This window comes from Cydia fagiglandana, chromosome 7 (genome assembly GCF_963556715.1).
Source record: "Cydia fagiglandana chromosome 7, ilCydFagi1.1, whole genome shotgun sequence".
Lineage (NCBI taxonomy): Eukaryota > Metazoa > Arthropoda > Insecta > Lepidoptera > Tortricidae > Cydia > Cydia fagiglandana.
In genome coordinates this window covers 13,542,714-13,560,978 of record NC_085938.1, presented here as the reverse complement: position 1 = coordinate 13,560,978, position 18,265 = coordinate 13,542,714, and the positions used below count along the sequence as shown (strand labels likewise).

At 34.7% G+C, this 18,265-nt stretch overlaps 1 protein-coding gene across 2 annotated transcripts in view; it reads left to right on the top strand.

Annotated features, from left to right (window-relative positions):
* The first annotated feature begins 3,447 nt into the window (after positions 1-3,447).
* LOC134666006 (very long chain fatty acid elongase 7-like) overlaps positions 3,448-18,265 on the top strand; it is a 45,352-nt gene continuing 30,534 nt past the window's right edge. The window contains exon 1 of one of the 2 annotated variants that reach the window (XM_063523083.1): positions 3,448-3,720. The gene's annotated coding sequence lies outside the window, so the exon portion shown is untranslated. Of the gene's footprint in view, positions 3,721-9,759; positions 9,942-18,265 lie in introns of those variants that run through there. The other variant, XM_063523081.1, reaches the window with a different exon arrangement.

The window sequence follows — 18,265 nt, the reverse complement described above, 5'->3', positions numbered from 1 at the left end:
TTGATATTTAACTTCGCTCAAAAGTTACGTTTTTTTTTTTTCTGTTTATTTCTCACTGCACCCACATGGACGCTTTTCTGTTTCGCCCTATGGTTGACTGGTAGAGAATGCCTATACCGGCATTAAGTCCGCCTGTTGTACTTTTTGTATGTGCAATAAAGTTTAAAATAAATAAATAAATAAATAAATCAGTGTTAAAAATAAAATATTTTTTAATCAACAAATGCTCAAAAACATATCTACGTATTTAACTACTTTCCAAGAATACATTTTAAATATACCTACTTTTTAGTTATTTTTCGTGTAATTTTTCTTTTTAGGTAGGTGCAATAGATATTCGGTATTCGGGCAAATAGTAGGCAATATTCGGCCGAATACCGAATATTCGGCAAAGTGGCCGAATAGGCCGAATACCGCATAGTTACCGAATAATCGTGGCATCTCTAATGTATACCTACATTGTAAAATTAAACATACATTTCGCACCCTACCTCTACCTAAGACATCGTTAAAAGTTGAAAGGTCCCGCACAAAACCGAATAATTATTGTTAAGACCAAATAAAAATTAAATACTTATAGAACTGTAGCATATATACATATTATAATTCATATTGTAACAATAGATGTCACAGAGGTATATCTGGAAGAGTATCCAACTAGCTAATAAAGTATTGCAAATATGAACACAACATATCTTGTTAAATTAATTACATTTATATACTTATCGATATAACAATCGAATGAATGAGGTGGCGATAATCCACGTCCTTGCAACGTGCTATATCAGAATCATCGAAAAGGTACTGTATGTAGATAGGTATATTATATATGTTATTAAGTAACTGACCGATTAACCCATACAATTTTACGCTATAATTAGGTAACATTTTAAACTCTCGCGTGTTGTACACGTATGTATTTAGAAATTCTCGGGTCTCGATATAATTTAATTATATTAGCTATCCAACGTTTCAGCTGGGTTTCACCAGCTGTGACAGTGGTGGCGTAGCTAGGCGTGGGCAAACGGGGCCTTCGCCCACGGCCTCGCACTTAGGAGAGCCTCGCAAAGCCAACCCTACCTCAGCTGCCTTGTTTTTTTTACCTTGCGAAAACACATTTAAAAGGGCCTCACAGATATGTGGTTTTCACCCACGGCAAGATTGGTTCACACTACGCCATTGGTGACCAGCAGTGACAGTCATCCATGGTCACTACTGGTGCAAACCAGGTGGAACGTCGGATAAGGAAAAAATACTATTAAGTATATGATAATATATATATAAAGTAGGTATTATCAAATTTCTCTTATTCTGATACTCCGAACTTATTGATCCCTACATACCTAATTACAGTAATTATATACCTACGTATAAATCGCACAAAGGATGATTAAAGCTAGACCGAGCCATGCCCGGGCCGAGACATTCGACATGTCGTTTTCTATGACGGCTGATCGGTGATCACGCGGTGCTTTCCATAGAAAACGTAGCGCCGGAAGCTCCGGCCCGGCCCCGGCCCGGTCTAGCGTGAGTCATCCTTAATGTAGGTGTGTACTTGCAATTCACATTCATCGGTGACCGGAGCACGAAACTAGTTTTATGGGGAATCCAGAGACGATGAACAAAATAGATAGCTTCAAAAGGGCTTCAAGGCATAGAACCCGTTCATGGTACTGGACTGGATGACTGATATTTATTTCGCATTACCGGACACAAACAATGGATACGTTGGTAGCGATACCTAATCATTTTATATCATCAAATAATATTTAATATCATTTTTTGGTAAAGGAAAACGTCCTGAGGAAAGCGGGTTTCAAGGTAAATATTCAAAAATGTATTCCGCAAGTAGGCTTCAAAGGCTCTATTACAAGTCAATAAGTACCTACTACCTACTTACTTACTTGCTTCTTTACTTCTCAGTTAGAATTGCCCCTATTTTCGCCTTATGGTAAAATGTCCACGGGATTATACCAGACCTTGAAATCAGAAGACATTTATCAAAACACATACTTACCTAAACTGTTCAATGTGCGCTTAAGACTTCTTCTGCCATCTGTTATCAAGTAGTGGCACAAATAAGTCACTACAAATGGCTTAGAAGCGCACTGTATAAATGCTCTTAGTCTGTCTATTCAACACAAGATGGCGATAGTATGGAGCATTATATCTCGGAAATGTTAATGGGAGAGTAGAAAATATTTTGATCGATAAATTAATACAGCACGTTAAATAAGTATAATAAATAAATAAGAACAAAATTAATAAAATGGGAGACATTCATTTACATATTTTATTTGATTATAATTTTTTTATAACGTAAATTTTTCATCCATTTTTCCAATTGTTGTTTTTTGTCGAGTAGGTCCGATTTCTGTTATAAGTTTTTTAAATATATTTCTTAATATTGTGGGGGGGTTCAGGCCTGTCCAGGCGAAACAATTTTTGACCAATCTGATTAAATTGTCCGATCGAAAAGAGGTGCGGTGCGGGTGTGTGATTATAGATGGTCAAGCAAATCTTGTCAGTAAAAAAGGCGCGAAATTCAAATTTTCTTAAAAATTTACGATATGCCTTCGCGCCTACATTTTTCTTTGCCGCCTTTTTCTACTGAGAAGATCTGCTTGACCAAGTCCGAGTATTATTCTCTTTGGTGCGTATACAAGAATACCAATTTTTGACGCAGGTATTCGCGTTTGGGGTTTTTTTTTAATTTAGAGCGCTCTAATGACCCATAAATCTAAAATTGGTGAAAGTGGCCAGATTGGCGTTTGCGTCCGCACCACCTGATTTGATCGGACAATTTAACCAGATTGGCGAAAAATTGTTCCCGTCTGGACAGGCCTTATGTGAAATTTTGCATACGAGGTTATTAGATGCAATGCATGACAGCCGCAGGCTAGAGTGCATTAATGACTTGAGTTTGCAATATTCTTACCGAGGATCCACTCGACTAATTCACTTACTAATCTACTCGACCTTTGGTGTTCAGACACGTAAGTAATGCTCGCCACTCAACTTAATTACTGACGTCGTAGTCCGAACCAGGTTTTAAAGCCGTAACAGGCTACCGCACCGCACCTCAACCTTGGTGCGGTGTGGCGCACGTATCGATAGTGTGTAAGGTGGATGCCGATAAGCTAGAGCGAGAGATATTTTGATCACACCAGGGTCGTGGCGCGGTGCGGTAGTCTGTTACAGATTTTATGGTATGGACGGACCATTTTGAATTTGACACATTGAAGCGTCCATAAACATTACAGGTCGCCCTCAAGTCCATACAAAGAAAAAAAAAATTACAGGAATCAGGAATGCTCTGAATTTTAAATGCTTAGAAGATTTATGTGAAACAAACGAGAAGGAAATTCATTTTAAATGCTAAATATCTCGTTTTATACGTACCATTTAGTGAAAAGTTGTTATAATTCTAAAACAAATGAATTTTCAATGTTTAAATTCGTCACATATCCTTACGTTCTTACTGCTTTGACAAATGAAGCGTGACAATGTTGGGTTCTACATTTTGTTTCACCAAGTGACAGCTATATTTATAACCTAAATTAGTCATCGAGTGTAGTTAAATGATAGTGGCGGCGTCTAGATTAAGTGCTAGTTATGTTCGTCAAAATAATTTTGTTAATTAATGTTAAAGTACCATATTTTGGTTAAATAAGCCACTGGGTTTACTTCATCATCGAGCTGTCGGCGCTGCTAGGCGAGGTAAGAGACTTTTCTAATTCAAGAATTTATGTAAAAATCTGTACACGCCCACTGAAAGAATTTACTTGTTGAATTGAAATATAATTTTTAATCTGCAATAAATTCTCATTACATTAAAAGTTGTATTCAATTACTGTACTACAACCATAATACTAGTATGCTTTTAAACATAAAAAAATTGACTTTGCTATTTGTTGCTTGTATTTGGTTATTGTTTTTTTTTTATGTTTGGTAGTGTAAATATTTTTCTTTTTGTTCAAACCAATGAAGCTAGTATCACTTTTATTTGCAATGACATATTTTTTGTAAATTAATTGATAAATATTTATTTGCTACTTGGTAACAATCTCTGTGGACTAGTAAAGTACACAAAAAATTGAGGTACATTTAAGCAAGTATTATACAATGGTATTTGCATTTAATATTAAAATTAAGAACAATTTCAGTCAGTTCAGTCAACCTTAACGGTTAAATAAAGTTAAGCGTAAAATTTTTAGAATAAAATATAATAAGCTAGCATAATTGTATTTAATGTGTATTTGACTGATCTGAAAGAAGAGTAATTGGACATTATTTAACGCATTCACTGCCAGGGGGCGTGGCCTAGGAACAAACTTGTATGACAGTTAACGCATATGTGCGTCGGGGCCAGTGAATGTATTAAATTGTAGGTTGTAATACTGTTCATTCCTAATGCAACCATAATGTTATGCACTCTAAACAAGCTTTGACAATTTTGACTAAATAAGTGGTGCAAGGACCTGCAGCATTAAAAGTAAAAGTAATGAGGGGTCACAAATCATGTTGTCCCTCTCTGACAAATGATGCCAAAGATACATTATCATTGTGTGTTTAATGCATCCTTGGAACAGTTGTGAGATTCTCGGCACATAAGTAATTTAAAAATGTTTTAAACCAGGGATCAGATCCCGTTTTTTGCAAAAACTTTGAAATAAGCATTTGAATTATTTTGTACTCAAAAAGTAGGACTTAGTAAGTAAGTAAGTAAGTAAGTAAATAAATATTCTTTATTGCACCAATAATCATACATCTTACATACATGTAAAATTACAAAGAAATTTTAGTGGAACAATAGAACCCGGTAACAACAGGCGGTCTTAGTTGTATTTTTAGGTTACAACTTCGTATTATTAGATTGCCCAATTATAAATTAAATAATTGACAAAGAACGAAAAAATCCTGTTATCGTTCCCATACAAAAAATACTGGTATCCAATCCCTGGACTTTAGACTCCTCTTGGATAATAGTTGTATGAATTTTACCTCTAGCCGCCCACATATAAAAACCTACATTCAACAAACACAATCTTGATTGATAAATGATTAAAAAAACACTCAAACAATAGGTATATGAATCTTTTTTCCATTGTTTCCTTTTGTTACCTATTAGATTATAATCAACGAGAGGCAATTTTTACAGCAAAAATCAACTTAAAGAGGAACTGAAAAAAGTGTTTTATCAATTTTACCAGTTATCATTGTGACTTTTAGTACTAACCTGTACATGTATATGTACATGATGGAACTAAATCACATCAACGTCATATGCCTATAGCTTAAGAGCTATCCGGCTACACTAAGTAAAAAACATTAATTCAAATCTGTAATTTTTTTTCTATTAAACATTAAGTAGATAGTATAAAAAAGATTTTTTGAATAATCCACCAACATTAATATCTGGTATGGTATGGTTAAATATAAATACTTAAGCGATCTTGGCCCACGTGGGCCTTAACACAAAAAAATAGGAAATCCCTAGAAGTATGTCAACACAACATAGAGAGAAGTATTCTCAACATCAAAAAGAAAGACAAAATAAGACTAAGCACCATAAGAAAAAACACAAATTTAAGGGATGTATCCTACGTAACAGATAGCCTAAAATGGAAATGGACCGGACACATGCTCAGAGAGCCAGGACAAAAATGGTCAAAAATTGTTACAACCTGGTACCCCAAAGACGGGAAGAGGAAAAGAGGCAGACCATACCGCAGATGGGAAGACGACATTAGAGCTATCGCTGGACCAACATGGACATGGACAAGAAGAGCAACGAACAGAGAGGAATGGAAGGTCTTAGGGGAGGCCTATGCCGGGAGGCAAGTCGACCGATGTCAACTCTAACAAAAATGACAAACAACCTTATTCTAAATATTTAAAAATTATAATAATTAGTAACAATAAATGTAGATACAAACAATAATAATAATAGTGTAATATGTTTGACTAATATGAATAATTTGACAAATATCCAATAACATGACAAAATGTACCATTTAAAAATTTAAGGTCGAAATAAAAGGCTATTTTATTTTTATTTTATTTTATTTTTATTTAAGCGATCTTGACTTATCATTTAATTTAAAAAAATGCTTTAAAAAAATCAGTAACTATTACTTATGAAAGCAGAAGAATATAATTGATTGTATTAGATTCATAATTATTACATATTTGCCATTACTTAATTTACAAACGTGCTTTTCAGTTAAAAAACACATCAAGATTGTTTACCTTTTATCTAATGCTAAAAAAACGAACTATAGTTCAAAAAAATGTTAAAGAACCTATACTTCCTATAGTTATAATATCAAGGATGGCACCCTTGAAATTAACAGAATTTTATAAAAATGTGGTGTTAAAAAAATTATTTATTTCGCTTACTCTTACATTTGAATATATTTATGTTAATGATTTTAGAGAAAAACATAAGTCAAAAACATTAAGGAAAAAAATGAAATTATATTTCTAATGTCACTTAATATGCAAATTGGCATTGTTTAACGCATTTCATGTGTGTTTCGCTGCATGTAAATTATGGAAACACTGTAATACATGGACCAAATTATTTGTAGTGCTCATTTTGACAACATTCCAGGATGAGGTAACTTTGCATACAAATTTCTTTTCTCTGCAATTGAATGTCATAGTCATAGTATTTATTCATGAATAATACAGGATTTTGTTTGAAAATACGTTTTACACACACACTTAAAACTAATGTACATGGTTCTTACTTTTATTTTTTATTTCCTATCTACTAAGATATTTATTCAATGTGTTTTTCCATACTGATAACATCATTATGTACACCTATACTAAATGTATGTATTATTTATTTATTTATATATAATCAATGTATAGATGGTCAAGCAAATCTTGTCAGTAGAAAAAGGCGCGAAAATCAAATTTTCTATGAGACGATATTCCTTCCGCGCCTACATTTTTCAAATTAGCCGCCTTTTTCTACTGACAAGATCTGCTTGACCAACTATAATAAATTTCATAAATTACTCAACCCAAAATATCCTCCTAAATACTTATTTTACTTAAAGAAATTACCAACAAATACATACTTACTAAGGTAAATAGCTTATTATAAAACAATGTAAGGTTATTTAAAAGTTACATTGTATTATGGTTTAACATTTCACCTGCTGAATACTCTCTATCTATTGGTAGGTAAATAATACGAGGCAGCTAAATATTAGCACTTAAAATAAATTACAATGAAGCTCAACTCAAAGAAAACAAGTATTACTGGTACTGTTTATATTACCTCTGAGATATCTAAAGGAGACCCTGTTGTTTATTGGCGCGAAGTGTAAATGTCAAGTTTAAGCTTCCAATGTAGCTCACAAGAGAGCAGAACCTACCTGCAATGCACAGGAAAACCTATGTGAACTATAGAAGGCAGCACTTGCTTTGGCGTGAAGTGTCAATGTAATTATGTATAATTAGTATATTAGAAATGTCACCTAAAACAAATTCAATAAATAATGAGTATTCCGACTATTCATGTCACGCAATGTCGCGCCATTTTTTTTTAATTCTTTGAAGTTATAGCCGAAAAAGAAGTACCGGTATACATATGTACACATTCTGTAAAACAATAAACTATTTCATGCCAACTACGGAAACGCCGAAATTACCTATTTTATTGGATTTTCCGTACACGAAACAATGGTGTTCCGGATACTTATATGGGTCAGTGGGAGGTGTCCGAGGAGGCCAACACAGCCCTTTCGACAATTTAATGAAAAAAAAGACAGCTCCCCCAGGAGCTGTCAGGTACGTGAAGCCACTCCCCGACAGCTCGTCACAAGCTGCCTGCCTTAACTGATTGCACAGGCACAACCACCTGGTTATGAAGGCTGTAGAAACACACTGTAAAATAGGGTATTTGACCGTATTTGAAATGAATTATTTTATACGCCATAAAGCACCAGAAGATTAATAGATTTTTAGACACAATTTATATTTTAAAACTATAAAGAGTAGGTAATTTGATTGCGACGTCACATGCCATGCTAGTGTTTCATATAAATTCCCTACTAGCAAAATCGTTTTGACAGTTCGAAAAAAGAAACTGATTTGACTAGTAGTCAAATACTCAGCTCTTCAGCTCAGACAAATTAATTACAATTTATATTCTTTACGGCGTGTTTACACAAACAATGGTGTTGTTGAAGGAGATCACACAGATTCTATATTTAGTAATAAACAAATCAGTTATTCTTGTTATCGTCACATTGCTCGATGTTTCGGGAAAAATAAATAAAAAAAAACTTTAGAGGTCAAGGACCTAAACCAATACCAATCTATACTTGTTAAAAATCCGGCATCTGGACGAATGAATGTGCGTCACAAAATAAGCGGCAGAAACTGGTTTCCAGAAAATATTCCATTAGTTACTTTTAAAAGAAACTGCGGAATTGGCTGAAATAAAAATTCGGAAAATTTTTATCCGATCCATAAATTTTTATTCACGTATTTGTTTTAGGAATAGCTATTCCTACCTCCGAGACAGTAATGCATGGAAAATATTCTAATAGGTACCTAGGTCAACTGAAATTAGTATTTTTTTAGTTCTACGCCCCACTACATAACATCAAATTTGTCTTAAAGGGCCTCTGCGCTGTTGGCTTCGGCCCCAAGTACACCTCACAAAGGACCCCACAGGGTCCCGAGAAATGGAAAGGCTTACAAATAATAATGAGTCTCAAAAAGGAGTCCAAGTTATTCTGCCATCGCCGAAGAAGTATACCTACCGGCTTTTCTGTTTGGAAACAAAATACAAAATAGTTTTTTTTTTGTTCTCCGGCAATATACAAAACTTTAAGGTTGCATGGTATCTCTCATTAAGTAATTTTAATTATAAAAATACACAAGTAATTAGACTTCCATAGCGTTATAGTCTTATAGTTGTTATATTATATAGATCTGATTAATGTTAACACCTGAACTGAAATACAGCATGTGTTACAATTTATATTAATTAAAATATTTCAGAACTGAATGCGCGTCTCTGTTTGAGATAAAATGAATAAAAATATTTTGCAAATAAGTACCTGTACCTACGCCAATAAACTGCAAAAAAAATTATAGAAATGCGAGTAGAGCTGAGAGATGGTAGACTTAATTTGGAGCGGTCAAGCTATGCATTTTTCTGGAAACTTATTATATAAATTAGCTTTTAATGATATTTCTAATTTGGACAAAACGTTTACATTAATTACGTAATTATTTACGGTTTGTAGGTTCATGTTGAATCAATATGGCAATTATTAAATAATTAGGCAAGTAATTGTTGGTTTAAATATGCCTCCTAATATTGCTTTATAACGCCCATGTTCATTTGAGGTGCCAAATATTATTGCACTTGCTACCATTCGAGGCGGAGGACGCGCGTACGGATATATATTTCGTAAGTTATTTTAATATTTTTAATTCGATATTTCTGTGTATTATGGACTATATACCTATACATGGTGGGCCCTGTAACAGGATCATAAATTATTAAGCCTATTTTTTTGTAATGTGAATTATTTATGTGAATTACCTCGTTGAAATGTGTTGATTTCCAAGAACAAATAATGCCAAAAAGTTCGAGGCCCTAGCAAAAACTTACAAGTCGGGTTGAGGTGATCTTTTAGATATTGGACAGCAAATATTTAAATAAAATTGTGAGTGACGTAGTGATGACGCAGAGCAGTGGGTTGTCAGCGCCGGCGCTGCGCTCGCGCCGCCAGTCGCCTGCCGGGCTCGCCGACGGCACCACAGCCCTGCATCCACCTGTACCGGTGATACGCGAAAGTCGATACGTTATTATTTGTATTCACGAGGTGCATTAATCAAGCACACTCCTGTATAAAGGATAGCCGTATACTTTTTCCGTTCGTCGGGCCTCCGAATAACTGCACGTACGTACCAAAATGAGAACATTACCATTTTGTTTTTATTTCGCAATTAGTAAGTTTTATTAAAAGCGGGTAGTAACTTAAACAAATTAAAGCTAATGTTTTCATTCGTTTTGTGTCACGAATGGCATGATGTTCCATTAATCTACTCTTTACCCTTAGGACCGCCCGCCCGTTAAATTTATACTGCCCTGAATTAATTTGTTATGGGGTTTATGATAAATTATTAGCAAATTTCGTTAAAAAAGGGAAATAACGTAAGTGTGTTTACAAACATTAGTAGATGTCATTGATAATATTGTGGTCACTAAACCTTATAGCTCAATAGTGGGACCGGATTTTTGCACTAAAAGTTTTGATAATTCTAAAGTTGAAAAAGTGATACTTATCTGATATAGGACATATTTTTAAGCATATATGCTATATATGATGAAAAGTTAGAACGAGCGTTAGATATAAATTAGGTATTTATATATTTTTAGTAATGATTTTTTAATATTGAATTAAAGTGCAATGTTTAAGTTCCATTGTTTATAATATGTATGACGCTTTATAATGTAAAATTATTAGAAATTTTTTTAACGTGCTTCTTTGTCAAACTACAATTAGCTTATTATTTTGTCGATATTGAATTAAAGTTTAATAAATCCACAACAACATATCTAAATTTATAAGTTAATAGGCGAGCTAAAAAGCTAGAAGAATAAGATATATGCTTTAGAATTAATATACGTTTTTTGTCCTATAAGATCTAATATTGAATTAGAGTCTGTAAAAATAAGTCTATTACTATAAAATAATATACGCAGCCATATTATGGAAAGTAAGAAATTTCTGTGTGTAGCTTGCATTGTAATAGTAAAATCTAGTTAAAAAGGCGCGAAATTCATACATACGCCGCGCTGGTCCGTCAGTCGCCGGCGCGGCGCTCGAGAGCCTATCATAGCCTACCTATACCTCGCCCCTCGCCCCACCTCCCGCTCAGTAACACTGTCTGTCTTTTCTTATCATTCATTTGTTTGTTTACCGTGCACATATATAAATTAGATGCGGACATTACGTGAAATTAAAATATCTTATTAAGTAAAAATACCTACAGCTGGTCAATCAGATCTTGTCAGTAGAAAGAGGCGGCAAATTTGAAAAATGTAGGTGCGAAGGGATATCGTTCCATAGAAAATTTGAATTTCGCGCCTTTTTTTAGTGACAAGATTTGCTTGACCAGCTATATTTCATTATCTTGACTAATATTGTAATAAAAATGTACAAGATATTCACAACTATTTTTTACTATACATAGTTTGTCAAAGGACTGTCTCATTTCAAACATAGACAGGGAGAATCATCATACTATCTTTGACTTACACTAGTACTAGCACCCAAAAGAAAAGGATGAATATAGTTTTTTGTTTTTATTTACTGACAAATTGGTTTGACCAACTATACCTATTTCTGGTTCCTATTGTCATGTCCTGTCCTATTCAACGTCAATATCATAATATGTATATTATAAACCAACTGATCAATATTACACGGTATACATCCTGAATATACAATAAGGTAAGTGGCCTCACTTACCTTATTGTATATTCCGTGTGGGCCGTATATGCCTATATACAGCCCACCTTAAATTAAAATGTTTTTTTTTTAATAAACAGGATATGAAGTATGAAAAACTCACTCAAATAGGTTTCTCATTTATTTAAGTTTCTTCATTATACCAAAATAGTTATAAAAATATTACGATACTCTTGGAAAATATACCTTTTATAAAAGTCCTATTATGGGCCTTATTGAACACTACCAGTGTATTACTTAATCCCGCAAAAAATAATCATTTTGACAGTAGGTAATAACAGATTTTATTGTTTTTAACTTAAGACTTATACATATACAAATAACAATATTTGATACTTCATAACAGGAGGATTTATTTATAATAAGTGAAAATAATTATTTTGGGTCTTAATAACTAAAGATATAAAAATTGTCTAGTTTACGCGAAAATAGTAGGTAACTAAACATAAATCTTTATTAAATACAGTAGTCTCATCTTTTAACATCTGGGGGCACGGCAGTGCCCCCGCCAAGACGAGAAAAGCGCAAGGGCACTATCTACCTTTTCTCGAAGCGCTTCGTCGTTTTTTGGAACCCTCATAACTTGGGGTTGGATTATACCAGATAAACAAAGTTCTCGGACTTATTAAGCATATCAATTGCATAGCTCTTATACTTTAGATTTTATTCATATCTAAAAACTTCGATTTCGTCACTGACTCACTCACTTGATGATCATCAATACCGGGTACTTCCTGAAGTCCTCTAAGAAGCTGAAATTTGGTATGTAAGATAGTTTTAGTACACAAACAACAAATAAATTCAAAAAAAAATTATCCCTAAGGGGATGAAGATGGGGTTTAATTTTGTATGGGAAATCAATAATCGCTGAACCGATTTAGTTGAAATTTGGTATGTAGATAGGTATTGTCATGGGGAAGGATATAGAATAGATTTCAACCTCAAAGTTTACCCTTACGGGGTGAAGGCAGATTTCAACCCCAAAGTTTACCCTTACGGGGTGAAGGGTTATATGGGGAATCAGTAAGAAGTACATTGTGTAACAGATGCCCCCAGATACTTATTTCAGGATTTTTAATAGTAAATCACCCCCAACCCTTTAAATTAGGGGATGGAAGATTGTCATAAACAACTTACAAAAAGAAGTGAAATCCCATCAAAAACATTTTGATGTACAATGTTGCCCAAACGAAACCATAAGGCTCGCACTGTCAAAAAGTTATCAGATCTCTTGCCAAACTTCTAACTCTACAAGCCCTCTAACTTTACTAGCTCTACACCAAAAGTGTGTGGCTTGGCCGTTTCGTTTCTACAAGAACTATTGTATGTAAGTATAATACAAAAACCGCCCAAATGCGAGTCGCACTCGCGTTCCAAGGGTTCTGTACATTACACAATTTTTAACAATATATTTTTTTAAGAGAAAAGTGAGTAGTCTTTAAAAAACCCGTAGGTATCGGAAAACTAGGTACTTAAGTCCGACTCACGCTTGACTGCACATTTCTAATAGGTTTTCCTGTCATCTATAGGCAGAGAGCTAATATGTGTATTTTTTTCATAATTTTAGACCCAGTAGTTTCGGAGATAAGGGGGGAGGGGGGAATGGTCATTTTTTGCGTATTTTCTTAAATAACTTCTAAACTATTTATTTTAAAATTATGCAAAAATAAATCTGAGATTCTTACAATGAGCCCCTTCGTTTGATATATATATATATATATATATATATATATATATATATATATATATTTTTTTTTAATTTATTGAACAATAAGCTAAATAAAGTACATTATTATTACAAGACCCATCGTGGGCAAAACCTTGAGGAGGTTTGTATGCCGATGGGGAGTTCGAGAAAATAACATGACAATATACATATCTATCTTATACTAATTAAAATTCTAACAAAATTCTCTTATATTAATTCATATTCTAATTCTCTTATATTAATTATAACAAGATATAGTTTTTTTTTCTTCTATTTATCATTCATCTCAAAAGTGACCCCTTTATTTGAATTTCTATTATTTACTTTACGTGTATGTCCTTGGGCTAGAGACTTACATGTGTATACCAAATTTCAACTTATTGGTGCAGTAGTTGCGGAGCAAATAGGCTGTGACAGACGGACAGCCAGACACACGAGTGATCCTATAAGGGTTCAGTATTTTTCCTTTTGAGGTCATCATTGGCCACAGCATCTTGACAGATGATTGTTGCAGCGACAGTTTATTGAGAAGAGGTCTGTGCGCCGTCGGAGACCGGGGGTGCGGCACACCTTTTCCTATGGCTGTAAAGTCCAATCGCAGCACGACACTTCCTGCCACAAAGATCGCAGGTGAAACGCGAATCCGTTGATGGTTCCTGTGAAGCCCGAAGTCTTTTCTGCTTTAAATCATCGAGCCAGACTTCATCATGCTTCGCTATGCCGTCATGTAAGAGGTTACGCCACTCCGCTCTTTTAAGGGCTTCCGTTTCCCAGGTGTTCGGGTCGATGCCAAAGGACAACATGTCCCGCTTGCAGGAATCCTTAAAGCAGGAATCCTTAAACTTACATGTGTATACCAAATTTCAACTTATTGGTGCAGTAGTTGCGGAGCAAATAGGCTGTGACAGACGGACAGCCAGACACACGAGTGATCCTATAAGGGTTCAGTATTTTTCCTTTTGAGGTACGGAACCCTAAAAATAATGAATTTAATAAATTTTTCACCTTATGCCCATGTGGCGGTAGCGAAACAGCCAAGCCACATATTTTGACTAAGGTGTAGAGTTAGTGAAGTTAGGGCTTGTAGAGTTTGAAGCTTGGCTCGACAAGAGATCTGACAACTTTTTGACAGTGCGAGTCTTATGGTTTCGTCTTAGCAACAAAATTTACATGAAAATGTGTTTGGTGGGATATTTTTTTACAGTAAAAATATTTATTCGTAACAGTAAGTATTATCTTTTAACATAATTTTTACAGTACATCTGGTGCTACATTACGACCGGTGCTATAATAAGCACGTTAAAACACTCCCTTTGACCGTGTTTTAAAATTCGTCACTCGTTGCAAAATATCTATTTTTCGCAATTCTATCGTAAAAGAAAAGAAAACTAACGAAGAGGTTTTACGCATACGAGGGCCGCACTGAAAGTTTTGCGTAACTTTTGAATAAAATCATTTATAACCATAATAATACATTTATTGCTTCTCAAAATGTTTCCCTTTACATTCTATGCACATATTCACTCGCTCAGACCATTTTTGGAAGCATGAGGCCCAATCACTTGACTGCATGTTTTCGACGTGGTGATGAAACGTAGTAACTGCCTTATCCGGGGTCTTAAATGTCAAACCCCAAATTAAATCCTTAATTTTGGGAAATAGATAGAAGTCACAGGGTGCAATGTCTGGATTATAATCCGTATAAGAGACATTTTCCACGTTTTCGTAATTAAAAAATGTTTTTGCCTTTATTGCGGTATCGGTGGACGCATTATTATGACGCAGGAGGATGCGGCTTCTCGGTCGTCTCTCGCGGTCTTTTTCAATGACTGCGGGCACACAAATGGTAGTGTACTACTCAGTATTTAACGTTATTTTATTATTTAAAAGTACGGTACAAAAAAGTCGCGTTTAAAAAAAACAGACGATCAAAATGTTTGGCAACGCTTTTGGCTTGTTGAACTTCTATGGGCCTCCTGTCACCTTCGAAAGACCCATTGACTGGACTAATGCCTTTTTTCCGGATCGTAGCAGTAAATCCAGATTTCATCTCCTCTAACGATGTTATATACAGCATTTGAACTTTCTTGCTTGTACTTACGCAGCATTTCTCGGCACCAGTCAAAAAGTACCTGTTTTTGGACTGAAGTTAATTCGTGAGGAATCCAAAGACAACAAGGCTTCCCGACTTTTAAATATTCTTGTAAAATCTTTTGTATTTGTCTCATACCTATCCCTAATTGTCCTCAAATTTCGTCATAGGTGATTCGTGGGTTTTCTTCAATGAGTCGTCTCACAGTAGCCACGTTTCCTTGAATGATCGCCGTGGACGGTCGACCTTCACGAAAATCATTATCTAGAATAATACTGTCTCTACTAAATTCACCATACCAACGCCTCACGATGCTCAGATGTGGTGCTTCAATCCCAAAAGCATTTTGAAGGCAAGCACTACACTCTTGCGGAGTAAGCGAACTTTTAAAATCATAACAAAATCATAGCTCTAAAAATATTTTCGCGTTAAAGCCACGTTCAACGCACTGACTTACTTTGACAAGCCATTAAAAACAAAAGACGATCGATTTGTCGCCAACATTTGTCACATTCCATAATCAAAAGCCTGTATTTTTTTTAAATATACAATTCATAATTTAAATGTTTACCAGTGGCCAGTAGTGCAAAACATTCAGTGTGGCCTTGGCCTATGTAGTAGGAGAGAGGAGGAGTTTGTTAAGAACTATAGACAATAGAAGAGGAAGGATGCTTGGGCACCTGATACGACACGACGAATTTATCAAAAATATCATAGAAGGGAAAGTTGAAGCAAACAGGAAGAGGGGAAGACCAAGGAGAGCGTACATGGATCAAATAAAGGAAAAGATCAAAGTCGTGTCGTATCGGGCTGTCAAAGAGAAGGCGGAGGACCGCCAAACATGGAATTTGCTCCACCGACAAGAGTCATACTCTTAAATATATGATGATGATCGTAAATACCTACCTATGTATTAACAAAAAAAGTCACTTGTAATTAGTTACTGCCTTTAAAAAGTATAAGTGCCTCAATGTTATTAGACTTTTTGATTCTTTAAAACGTCTTTAGGTCAATAAAGCAAGTGAAAAATTATTAGAGTTACACCAAGAAAAGTCTGCAGCAATTTTGACAGCCCACGCAGTGCAAGTGTTATTTATAAGTCATAATTTCATAGAAGTTTCTTCAAATCGACCTTATTAATAAGAGATTAAAAATATTGAAAATTATCTTAAAATATTTTAATCTAATATTTCATCTCATACGTTCAATAAGGCCCGGGACTAGACCTTTTTACCTGCACTGACAGTGGGCCTTCTTAGCAACAAGTACAAATTCAGAATAATTGGGAATAATAGGGAGCAACTGCTATTTTTGAATGCTGGGCCTTGTTACCCGCCGGGCCTCATATGCCTGCACCTCATCTACCTTATTTATTTGTTTTACAAGGGGAAAAGTTGTTGATTAACCGCTCGTGCTAATATTGATACCCAAACAAGCGAAACATTTTTTTTTATTAAATAGGAGGCAAACGAGCAGACGGATCATCTGGTGGTTAGCGATTACCGCCGCCCATGGACACCCGCAACACCAGAAGGGTTGCAAGCGCGTTGCCGACCTTTAAGATGGGGGTCTTTGAAGGTTTGAAGGTCGTATCGGACAGTTCATTCCACAGTTTGGCTGTTCGAGGCATTCACAAATTCAAACATTCTAAAATTGAACCACGAGCGTAGTTAGTGGTTCGTAAAGTTGAACCTTGAGCGTAGTGAAGGTTTCAAGGGACGAAGGTTAAATAAAATTTTCACCACATCAGCTCGTAAAGGCCCTCTTGATTGTTCGTAACGGATAACAAAAGTGGCATTTAATTTGATGCAAATTTTGAGTTGTTACCGTAGGTAAATTGGATCAGTTGGTTGGTAATATTCCCAAGTAGCATGGAAGTGTCGGCAACATCAATATAGCAGCCAATTAAGAACTTAGAGTGATTTAAGGGACGTATAAGAGTGTCAGAAAAGATTTAAGCTGTATAAAAGGTACTTTACAGACATTATACAGCTCAAGCTGTATAAAATCATTATAAAGGATTCTGCGGAAGCATGGGGTGCTTTATCAGAATATAAAAAATCTACTATAAAACTAAAAGTGTTGTGAGAGACTACAAGCTAATTCTATCGTAAAAGCTGTATACAGGCTGTATTGTAGTAACACTTGGCACTTTTAGCTGTACAAAAGTATCTGTCAACTCCGTTTTAAAACATTAAGTGTTGTGAAACACTACAAGCTAATTTTATCGTAAAAGCTGTATACAGGCTGTATTGTAGCATCACTTGGCACTTGTAGCTGTACAAATGTATCTGTCAACCCCGTTTTAAAGCTATTTCTTATGGCGTAATCTTACTCTCCTATAAGAATAGTAGTTGTATAACTTCTGTCTGTAAGGGTATTATAAAACCAAATGAATAAATGGCAGCTATAGTACAGCTTTTTTCTGTATTACTGATAGAGTCGCTTATAACAATCTTTTGGCGTAATTTTACACTCGTATAAGTATAGTAGTGTAATGATTTCTGAAAATAAGTGTATTATAAAACTAAAGGAATATATGACAGTTACAGTACAGGTTTTTTATTTGTTATACGGATCTCTAAAGAGAATTATAACTTATGTACGGAGAACCGAAATACAGCCAAACGAATACAAATATTCTATTATAAAGCTGTTTTAATTACAAAAGCTGTAAAAGACACTCCATTTATTACACAGCACAGCTACTAAGATTATAATGCTCTCCAACTATCCTGTAGGCTGTTTAAAAATTGTCGCCGTTTTACAATAAAAAAAAAACGTATTTGTAAATATAATTAAAGAAATACTTGCAAATATTTAGCAGACTAACGCCGTGTTATGATTACCAGCTAAAATAAATTGTTTAGCCTTAGAATTAATATTTATATATATTTTTGATACTCTAACCTTAAAAACAAACAGTAACTTTACCGATTTTTGATATTT